We start from the raw sequence: 9,894 nt of genomic DNA, 5'->3' as shown, positions 1-9,894 counted from the left end.
TAGGGTTTTCTAGAATTTTCTAGTGTTTTCTTAGGGTTTTCTAGGATTCTCTATGTTTTCTAGGATTTTTTAGAGTTTTCTTAGGGTATTCTAGGCTTTTCTAGGATTGTCGAGGATTTTTTAGGGTTTTCTTGTATTTTCGAGGGTTTTTCTAGGGTTTTCTTGTGTTTTATAGGTTTTTCTAGAATTTTCTAATATTTTCTTAGGGTTTTCTAGGGTTTTCTTAGGATTTTCGAGGGTTTTTTATGCTTTTCTTTGGTTTTCGAGGATTTTTCTAGGATTTTCTAGGGTTTCATAGGATTTCTAATATTTTCTAGGATTTTCTACGGTTTTTCAGGGGTTTTCTAGCATTTTCTAGGGGTTTTAGGTTTTCCTAGGGTTTTCTTAGGGTTTTCTAGGATTTTTTAGTGGTTTCTTATAGTTTTCTAAGGTTTTTTAGAGTTTTCTAGGTTTTCTAGGGCTTTCTAGGTTCTCTTAGGGATTTCTAGGGTTTTCTAGGGTTTTCTTTGAGTTTTCTAGGGTTTTCAAGTATTTTTTAGAGTTTTCGAGGGATTTCTAGAGTTTTTTAGATTTCTCTAGAATTTTTCTGTGTTTTCTAGAATTTTCTAGGTTTTTCTAGAGTTTTTTAAGATTTTTCCAGGGATTTCTAGGGTTTTCTAATTTTTTTTCTAGGCTTTTTCTAATGTTTTTCTTGGATTTTCTATGTTTTTCTAGGATTTTTTAGAGTTTTATTAGAGTTTTCTGGGATTTTTATGGTTTTTTGGATTTTCTAGAAATTTCAAGGATTTTTTAGGATTTTTTTAGGGTTTTCTAGGGTTTTTGAGGATTTTTTTTAGGGTTTTTCTAGGGTTTTCTTAGAGTTTTCTATAGTTTTCTAGTATTTTTATGGGTTTTCTAGGATTTTCTAGGGTTTTTTAGGGTTTTTCTAGGATTTTCTAGGGTTTTTAGTGTTTTCTAGGATTTTCTAGGATTTTTAGTATTTTCTAGATTTTTCTTAAGGCTTTCTAGGGTTTTTAGGGTTTTCTAGGGTTTTCTTATGATTTTCTAGGATTTTTAGGGTTTTCTAGGATTTTTCTAGGGTATTTAAGATTTTTTAGGATTTTTGAGGGTTTCTCTAGGGTTTTCTAAGATTTTATAGGTTGTTATAGGATTTTCTAAGGTTTTCTTAGGGGTTTCTAGGCTTCTCTAGGATTTTCTAGGGTTTTTTCTTGGATTTTTCTAAGTTTTCCTAGGGTTTTTCAAGGGTTTTCTTTTTTTTTTCTAGTGTTTTTTATAGTTTTCTTAGGATTTTCTAGAGGTTTTTAGAGTTTTCTTGGGTTTTCTAGGAAATTCAAAAGTTTTTAAAGGTTTTCGAGGATATTTTAGGATTTTCTAGTATTTTTTACGGTTTTTCTAGTGTTTTCTTGGGTTTTATAGGCTTTTCTAGAATTTTTTAATATTTTCTTAGAATTTTCTATGTTTTTTAGGGTTTTTTAGAGCTGTTTTAGGATTTTCTAGGGTCTTTAGAGTTTTCTAGAGTTTTTTTAGGAATTTCAAGGTTTTTCTATGATTTTCTTAGGGTTTTTTAAGATTTTCTAGTGTTTTCGAGGGTTTTTATAGGGTTTTTTAGATTTTTCTAGAATTTTCTAGTGTTTTCTTAGGATTTTCTAGGTATTTCTAAGGTTTTCTAAGGGCTTTTTAGGCTTTTTTTCTTAAATTTTCTTGGATTTTTTAGGGTTTTCAAGGGTTTTTCTATGATTTTCTAGCTTTTTCTAGGATTTTTGAGGGTTTTTCTAGGGTTTTTCTAGGAGTTTCTAAGATTTTCCAGGATTTTCTATGGTTTTTCTAGAGGTTTTTAGAGTTTTTTAGGGTTTTCCAAAGTTTTTTGAGGGTTTTTCTAGGTTTTTCTATAATTTTCTAAGATTTTTTAGGATTTTCTTGCGTTTTTCTAGGATTTTCTAGGGTTTTTTAAGGTTTACTAGGGTTTTCGACGATTTTTCTAGGATTTTCTAGAATTTTTTTAGGATTTTATATGTTTTTCTATGGTTTTTAGGATTTTCTATGATTTTTTAGAGTTTTCTAGGGATTTCTAGGAATTTCTAGACTTTTCTTACGATTTTCTTGGTTTTTCTAGGATTTTTTTAGGATTTTCGAGGATTTTTCTATGGTTTTCTATGTTTTCTAGGATTTTCTTTTGTTTTTTTAGAGTTTTTTAGGGATTTTCTAGGATTTTTTATGATTTTCTAGGGTTTTGTAAGCTTTTTCTAGGGTTTTCTAGCGTTTTTCTAGCATTTTCTAGAGTTTTCTAGGTTTTTCTAGGATTTTTTAGTGTTTCGTAGGATTTTTAAGGATTTTCTATGGTGTTTCTAAGATTTTTTAGGATTTTCAAGAATTTTTCTTTGATTTTCTAGGGTTTTTCTAGGGTTTTCTAGTATTTCTAGGCTTTCTAGGATTTTTGAGGATTTTTCTAGGGTTTTCTTAGGGTTTTCTAGTATTTTCTAGGATTTTTTAAGGTTTTTCTATTGTTTTCTAAGGCTTTTTTAGGATTTTCTAGGGTTTTTTACTCTTTTTTAGAATTTTCTAGGGTTTTCTATAATTTTGTTAGGATTTTCTATGTTTTTTCTTTGGTTTTCTAGGAATTTCTAGGAATTTCTAGGATTTTCTTGGATATTTCTAGGATTTTTTAGGATTTCCTAACGTTTTTTAGAGTTTATTATGGATTTCGTGGGTTTTTCTAGGGTTTTCCATATTTTTCTAGGATTTTATAGGGTTTTCTTAGGATTTTCTACGGTTTTCTAGATTTTTTTAGGATTTTCTAGGGTTTTACTAGGATTTTCCAGGATTTTTTTAGTATTTTGTAAGGTTTTCAAGGCATTTTCAAGGATTTTCTTGGATTTTTTAGGATTTTCTATGTTTTTCTATGGTTTTTAGGGTTTTTTTAGGGTTTTCTATGGTTTTTTTAGGGTTTTCTAGCGATTTCTAGTGATTTCTAGGGTTTTCTTTTGGTTTTCTTGGGTTTTCTACAATTTTTAGGGTTTTTGGAGGGTTTTTCTAGAATTTTCTAAGGTTTTCTAGGGTTTTCCTAGGGTTTTCTAGTGATTTCTAGTGATTTTCCAGAATTTTCTAGGATTTTTTTGTATTTTTTAGGCATTTTCGATGATTTTCTTGAATTTTTTTAGGATTTTTTTTGTTTTTCTATTATTTTTAGGATTTTCTTAGGGTTTTCTAATGTTTTTTAGGGTATTCTATGGATTTCTAGGGATTTCTAGGATTTTCTTAGTGTTTTCTTGGATTTTCTGCGATTTTTTAGAGTTTTCAAGGATTTTTCTATGGTTTTCCAGGTTTTTCACGAATTTTCTAGGGTTTTTTAGTATTTTTTAGGATTTTCTAGGCTTTTTCTAAGATTTTCAAGGGTTTTCTAAGCTTTTTTAGGATTTTCTATATTTTTCTAGGGTTTTTAGGATTTTCTACAGTTTTTTAGGATTCTCTAGGGATTTCTAGGGATTTCTAGGGTTTTCTTAGGATTTTCTAGACTTTTTTAGTGTTTTCGAGGATTTTTCTAGGGTTTTCTTGATTCTTCTTGGATTTTCTAGGGTTTTCTTAGGGTTTTATAGTATTTTAATTTCTAGGATTTTCTAGGGTTTTTCTAGGGTTTCTCTATGATTTTCCATGATTTTCTTGGGCTTTTTAGTATTATTGAGAGGTTTCTAGGTTTTTTTCTATGGTTTTTTAAGATTTTTTAGGATTTTCTATGCTTTTTTAGGATTTTCGAGTCTTCTTAGGGTTTTCTTAGGGTTTTTTAGGGTTTTCTAGGATTTTCTTAGGGTTTTTTAGGGTTTTTCAAGTATTTTTTAGAGTTTTCTTAGGGTTTTGTAGAATTTTTTCTAGAATTTTCTAGGGTTTTCTAAGCTTTTCTAGGATTTTTGAGGGTTTTTCTAGGGTTTTCTAGGGTTTTCTTAGTATTTTCTTGGGTATTTTAGGGTTTTCAAAGGTTTTTCTAGGGTTTTCTAAGATTTTCTAAGGTTTTCTAGAATTTTTTAGGATTTTCTATGATTTTTCTAGGGCATCTTTGGTTTTGTACGATTTTCTAAAGTTTTCAAGGGTTTTTCTAGGGTTTCCTAGGGTTTTTCTTGCATTTTCTAGAATTTTCTAGGTTTTTCTAGAATTTTCTAGGGTTTTTTACGGTTATCAAGGATTTTTCTATGGTTTTCTAGGTTTTTCTACGATTTTCTGGGGTTTTCTTAGGGTTTTCTAGGATTTTCTAGGGTTTTTTAGGATTTTCGAGGTTTTTTCTAGAGTTTTCTAGGTTTTTTAGGATTTTCTAGGGTTTTCTTAGGATTTTCTAGAATTTTCTAGTATTTTCTAAGGTTTTCTAGGGTTATTCTAGCATTTTCTAGGATTTTCTAGGGGGTTTTAATATTTTTTATGGTTTCCTTAGCATTTTCTAGGGTTTTCTAGAATTTTTTAGGATTTTCTATATTTTTCTTTGGTTTTTAGTGTTTTCTTAGAATTTTTTATGATTTTTGAGGATTTTCTAGAGATTTCTAGAATTTTCTAGAATTTTCATGGGTTTTTCTAAGATTTTCTAGAGTTTTCTAGAGTTTATTAGGGTTTTTTAGGGTTTTCTATGTTTTTTTACGATTTTCTAGTTATTTTTTAGGGTTTTCTACGGTTTTTTAAGGTTTTATAGAATTTTTTAGGATTTTCTATGGTTTTTCTAGGATTTTCTAGGTTTTTTTAGTGTTTTCAAGGATTTTTCTATGGTTTTCTAGGTTTTTCTACGATTTTATGGGATTTTTTTAGGGTTTTTTAGGATTTTCGAAGGTTTTTCTAGGGTTTTCTAGGTTTTTCTAGGATTTTCTAGGATTTTCTTAAGGTTTTCTAGGGTTTTTCAGGGTTTTCTATGGTTTTCAAGGGTTTTTTTAGGATTTCTAAGGTTTTCTGGGGTTTTTCTAGGATATTCTATGGTTTTCTTGGGTTTTTTAGTGTTTTCTAAGATTTTCTTAGGGTTTTCTTGGGTTTTGGAAAATTTTTTAGGGTTTTCTATGGTTTTCGAGGGATTTTATAGGATTTTCTAGGGTTTACTGGGGGATTTTCTTGAGTTTTCTAGGGTTTTCTTGGATTTTCTAGGGATTTCTATGGGTTTTCTAAGTTTTTCTAGGGTTTTTTAGGATTTTCTTGGGTTTTCTAGGATCTTCAAGTGTTTCGAGGATTTTTTAGGTTTTTTTTAGGATTTTCTAGAGATTTCTAAGGGTTTTCTAGGGGTTTCTAGAAGTTTTCTAGGATTTTCTAGGGTTTTCTATGGTTTTCTAGGGTTTTCTAGGATTTTCTAAGATTTTCTAGGAATTTCCAAGGATTTTCTAGGATTTTCTAGGATTTTCTAGAATTTTCTAGGATTTTCTAGGGATTTCTAAGATTTTCTAAGATTTTCTTATGATTTTCTTGGGTTTTCGAGAAATTTTTAGGGTTTTCTATGGTTTTCGAGCATTTTTATGGGATTTTCTAGGGTTTACTGGGGGTTTTCTTTAGTTTTCTAGGGTTTTCTTCGATTTTCTAGGGATTTCTAAGGGTTTTCTAGGATTTTCTAGTGTTTTCTTGGGTTTTCTAGGATCTTCAAGTGTTTTCGAGGATTTTCTTGGGTTTTTAGGGTTTTCTAGGGATTTCTAAGGGTTTTCTAGGGTTTTCTATGGTTTTCTACGCTTTTCGAGGATTTTCTATGATTTTCTAGGATTTTTCTAGGGTTTTCTAAAGTTTTCTACGGATTTATAGAGATTTCTATGGTTTTCCTCGGGTTTTCTAAAGTTTTCGAGAGTTTTTTAGGGTTTTCTACGGTTTTCGAGGGTTTTTCTAGAATTTTCTAGGGTTTTCTATAGTTTTTCTAGAGTTTTCTTGTATTTTATTGGATTTTTTAGGGTTTTTCTATGATTTTTTAAGGTTTTCTAGGTTTTTTTTTATGTTTTTCTAGGGTTTCTCTAGTGTTTTTTAAGGATTTCTAGGGTTTCCTATGGTTTTCTAGGTTTTTATAGGGTTTTCTATCGTTTTCGAGGGTTTTTGTAGGATTTTCTAAGGTTTTTCTAGGGATTTTTAGGAGTTTTCTGGGGTTTTCTAGGGGTTTTATAGTATTTTTTATGGTTTTCTAGGGTTTTCTTGGGTTTTCTAGGGTTTTTTAGGAATATCTAGGGTTTTTAAGGATTTTTCTAGGATTTTCTAGTATTTTCTAAGGTTTTTAAGGTCTTTTTCAATCTTCTAGGGTTTTCTAGGGATTTTCAAGGGTTTTTGGGGGATTTCTAGGGATTTTCTAAGAATTTCTACGATTTTCTACGGATTTCTAGGGTTTTCTAGGATTTTTCTACGGATTTCTAGGGTTTTCTAAGGTTTTCTTGGTGTTTTCTAGGGTCTTTGAGGGTTTTTTAGTGTTTTCTACGGTTTTCAAGGGTTTTTCTAGAATTTTCTTGGGTTTTCTGCGGTTTTTCTTGGATTTTCTTGGGTTTTCTATGGTTTTCTAGGAATTTCTAAAGGGTTTTCTAGGGTTTTCTAGGTTTTTCTAGGGTTTTTTTGGGTTTTCTGGGATTTCCTAGCATTTTCTAGGATTTTCTAGGGTTTTCTAGGGAATTATAGGGTTTTCTAAGATTTTCTTAGGGTTTTCTATGGTTTTCGAGGATTTTTCTAGAGTTTTCTAGGGTTTTGTTGGATTTACTAGGCTTTTCTAAGTGTTTTCTAGAGTTTTCTAAGTTTTTCTAGGATTTTTCTAGGGTTTTCTATGGATTTATAGGGTTTTCTATGGTTTTCTTAAGGTTTTCTAGGGTTGTCGAGAGTTTTCTAGGGTTTTCTATGGTTTTTGAGGGTTTTTCTTGGATTTTCTAGGGTTTTTAGAGTTTTCTAGGATTTTCTAGGCTTTTCTAGGGTTGTCTAAGATTTTCGATGATTTTTTAGGGTTTTCTAATGTTTTCGAGGGTTTTTCTAGGATTTTCTAAGATTTTCTTTGGTTTTCTAGAGTTTTCTAGGGATTTCTGATGATTTTCTAGGGATTTCTAGGTTTTTCTATGAGTTTTCTTGGGTTTTCTAGGGTTTTCTAGGATTTTCTATGGTTTTCTACGATTTTCTAGGATTTTCTAGGGTTTTCTATGGATTTATAAGGTTTTCTATGGTTTTCTTAGGGTTTTCTATGATTTCGAGGGTTTTTCTAGGATTTTCTAGGTTTTTCTGGGGTTTTTCAAGGATTTTCTAGTGTTTTCTTATATTTTTAGGGTTTTCTAGGGATTTCTTGTGTTTTTCTAAGGTTTTCTAGGGTTTTCTAGGTTTTTCAAGGGTTTTCTAGAATTTTCTTGGGTTTTCTAAAGTTTTCTAGCAATTTTTCAGGGTTTTCTAGGTTTCTCTATGAGTTTTCTATTATTTTCTAGGGTTTTCTATGGTTTTCTACGATTTTTTAGGATTTTCTAGGATTTTCCTAGGGTTTTCTAGGATTTTCAATGGATTTATAGGGTTTTCTATGGTTTTTTAAGGTTTTCTAGAGTTTTCGAGGGTGTTCAGGGATTTCTATGGTTTTCAAGGGTTTTTCAAGGATTTTCTTGGGTTTTCTGGGGTCTTCTAGGATATTATAGAGTTTTCTAGGGTTTTCTTGGGTTTTCTGGGGATTTCTAAGGTTTTCTAGGATTTCTTAGGTTTTTTTAGGAATTTTCTGGGGTTTTCTAGGGTTTTCTAGGAATTTCTAGGATTTTCTAGGGATTTTCTAGAATTTTCTAGGGTTTTCTAGGATTTCTAAGGTTTTCTACAATTTTCTTAAGGATTTCATGGGTTTTCGAGAATTTTTTAGGATTTTCTTTGATTTTCGAGGATTTTTATAGGATTTTCTAGGGTTTAGTGGGGGTTTTCTTGAGTTTTCTTGGGTTTTCTAGGGTTTTCTTGGATTTTCCAGGGAATTCTAAGGGTTTTCTAGGGTTTTTTAAGTTTTTCTATGGTTTTCTAGTGTTTTCTTGGATTTTTTAGGATCTTCAAGTGTTTTCGAGGATTTTCTTGGGTTTTTAGGGTTTTCTAAGGATTTACAAGGGTATTCTAGGATTTTCTAGGGATTTCTAGAGTTTTCTAGGGATTTCTAGGGTTTTCTAAAGTTTTCTTAGGGTTTTCTAGGGTTTTCAAAGATTTTTTAGGGTTTTCTACGATTTTCAAGGGTTTTTTCCAGGATTTTCTAGGATTTTCTAGGATTTTCTGGAGTTTTTCTAGAGTTTTCTTGGGTTTTCTAAGATTTTCTTGGTATTTCTAGGGATTTCCAAGGGTTTCTTGGGTTTTCTAGAGTTTTCTAGGATTTTTTAGGATTTTCTAGGAATTTTCTACGATTTTGTAGGGTTTTCTAAGGATTTCTAGGGTTTTTTAAGATTTTCTTAGGGTTTTCTATGGTTTTCTATGGTTTTCGAGGGTTTTTCTAGGATTTCTAGGGTTTTCTAGGGTTTTCTTGGATTTTCTATGGTTTTCTAGAGATTTCTAAGGGTTTTGTAGAGTTTTCTAAGTTTTTCTAGGATTTTTTTTGGAATTTCTAGGGTTTTCTATGGTTTTCTACGATTTTCTAGGATTTTCTAGGGTTTTCCTAGGGTTTTCTAGGTTTTCTATGGATTTATAGGGTTTTCTTTGGTTTTCGTAAGGTTTTCTAGGGTTTTCGAGAGGTTTTTAGGGCTTTCTATGATTTTCGAGGGTTTTTCTAGGATTTTCTAGGGTTTTTAGGGTTTTCTAAGGTTTTCGAGAGTTTTTTAGGGTTTTCTATGGTTTTCGAGGGTTTTTCTAGGATTTTCTAGGGTTTTCTAGGATTTTCTTGGGTTTTCTAGGGTTTTATAGGGATTTCTAATAGTTTTCTAGGGTTTTCTAGGTTTTTCTAGGAGTTTTCTTGGGTTTTCTAGAGTTTTCTATGGTTTTCTACGATTTTCTAGGATTTTCTAGAATTTTTTTAGGATTTTCTAGGGTTTTCTTAGGGTTTTCTAGGGTTTTCAAGAGTTTTTTAGGGTTTTCTATGGTTTTCGAGGGTTTTTCTAGGATTTTCTAGGGTTTTCTAGGGTTTTTCTAGGATTTTCTTGGTTTTTCTAGGTAGTTTAGGATTTTTTCTCTGATTTCCTAAGGTTTTCTAGGGGTTTTCTAGGTTTTTCTAGGATTTTTTAGGGTTTTCTAGGGTTTCCTAAGGATTTCTAGGGGTTTACTATGGTTTTCTAGGTTTTTGTAGGATTTTCTATTGTTTCGAGGGTTTTTGTAGGATTTTCTATGATTTTCTAGTGTTTTTGATTGTTTTTCTAGGTTTTTTTGGATTTCCTAAGGTTTTTCTAGGGATTTCTAGGAGTTTTCTGGGTTTTCTAGTGTTTGCTATGATTTTCTAGGATTTTCTTGGGTTTTCTAGGATTTTCTAGTATTTTCTAGGTTTTTCTTGGATTTTCGTGAATTTTCTAGGGTTTTTAGGCTTTTTCTAGGATTTTAAATGTTTTCTAAGGTTTTTCTAAGGATTTTAGGGTATTTTTCGGTTTTCTAGAATTTTCTAGGAATTTTTAGGGTTTTCTAACGTTTCTTAGGAATTTTTAGGGTTTTCAAGGGTTTTTAGAGTTTTCTACGGTTTTCAAGGGTTTTCCTAAGATTTTTTTAGAATTTTCTAGAGTTTTCTGGAGTTTTTCTAGGATTTTTCTAGGATTTTCTAGGGTTTTCTTGGGTTTTTTAGGGTTTTCTAGGGATTTCTAAGGGTTTTTTAGGTTTTTCTAGGGATTTCCAAGGGTATTTTGGGGTTTTCTAGGGTTTACTAGGATTTTCTAGGATTTTCTAGTGTTTTATAGAATTTTCTTGGGATTTCAAGGATTTTCTAAGATTTTCTTAGTGTTTTCTAGGGTTTTCGAAAGTTTTTTAGGATTTTCTATGGTTTTCAAGGGTTTTTCTATAATTTTTTAGGGT

The sequence above is a fragment of the Arachis stenosperma genome, chromosome 6, assembly GCF_014773155.1.
Source record: "Arachis stenosperma cultivar V10309 chromosome 6, arast.V10309.gnm1.PFL2, whole genome shotgun sequence".
Lineage (NCBI taxonomy): Eukaryota > Viridiplantae > Streptophyta > Magnoliopsida > Fabales > Fabaceae > Arachis > Arachis stenosperma.
Note: the sequence above shows the minus strand (reverse complement) of the source record.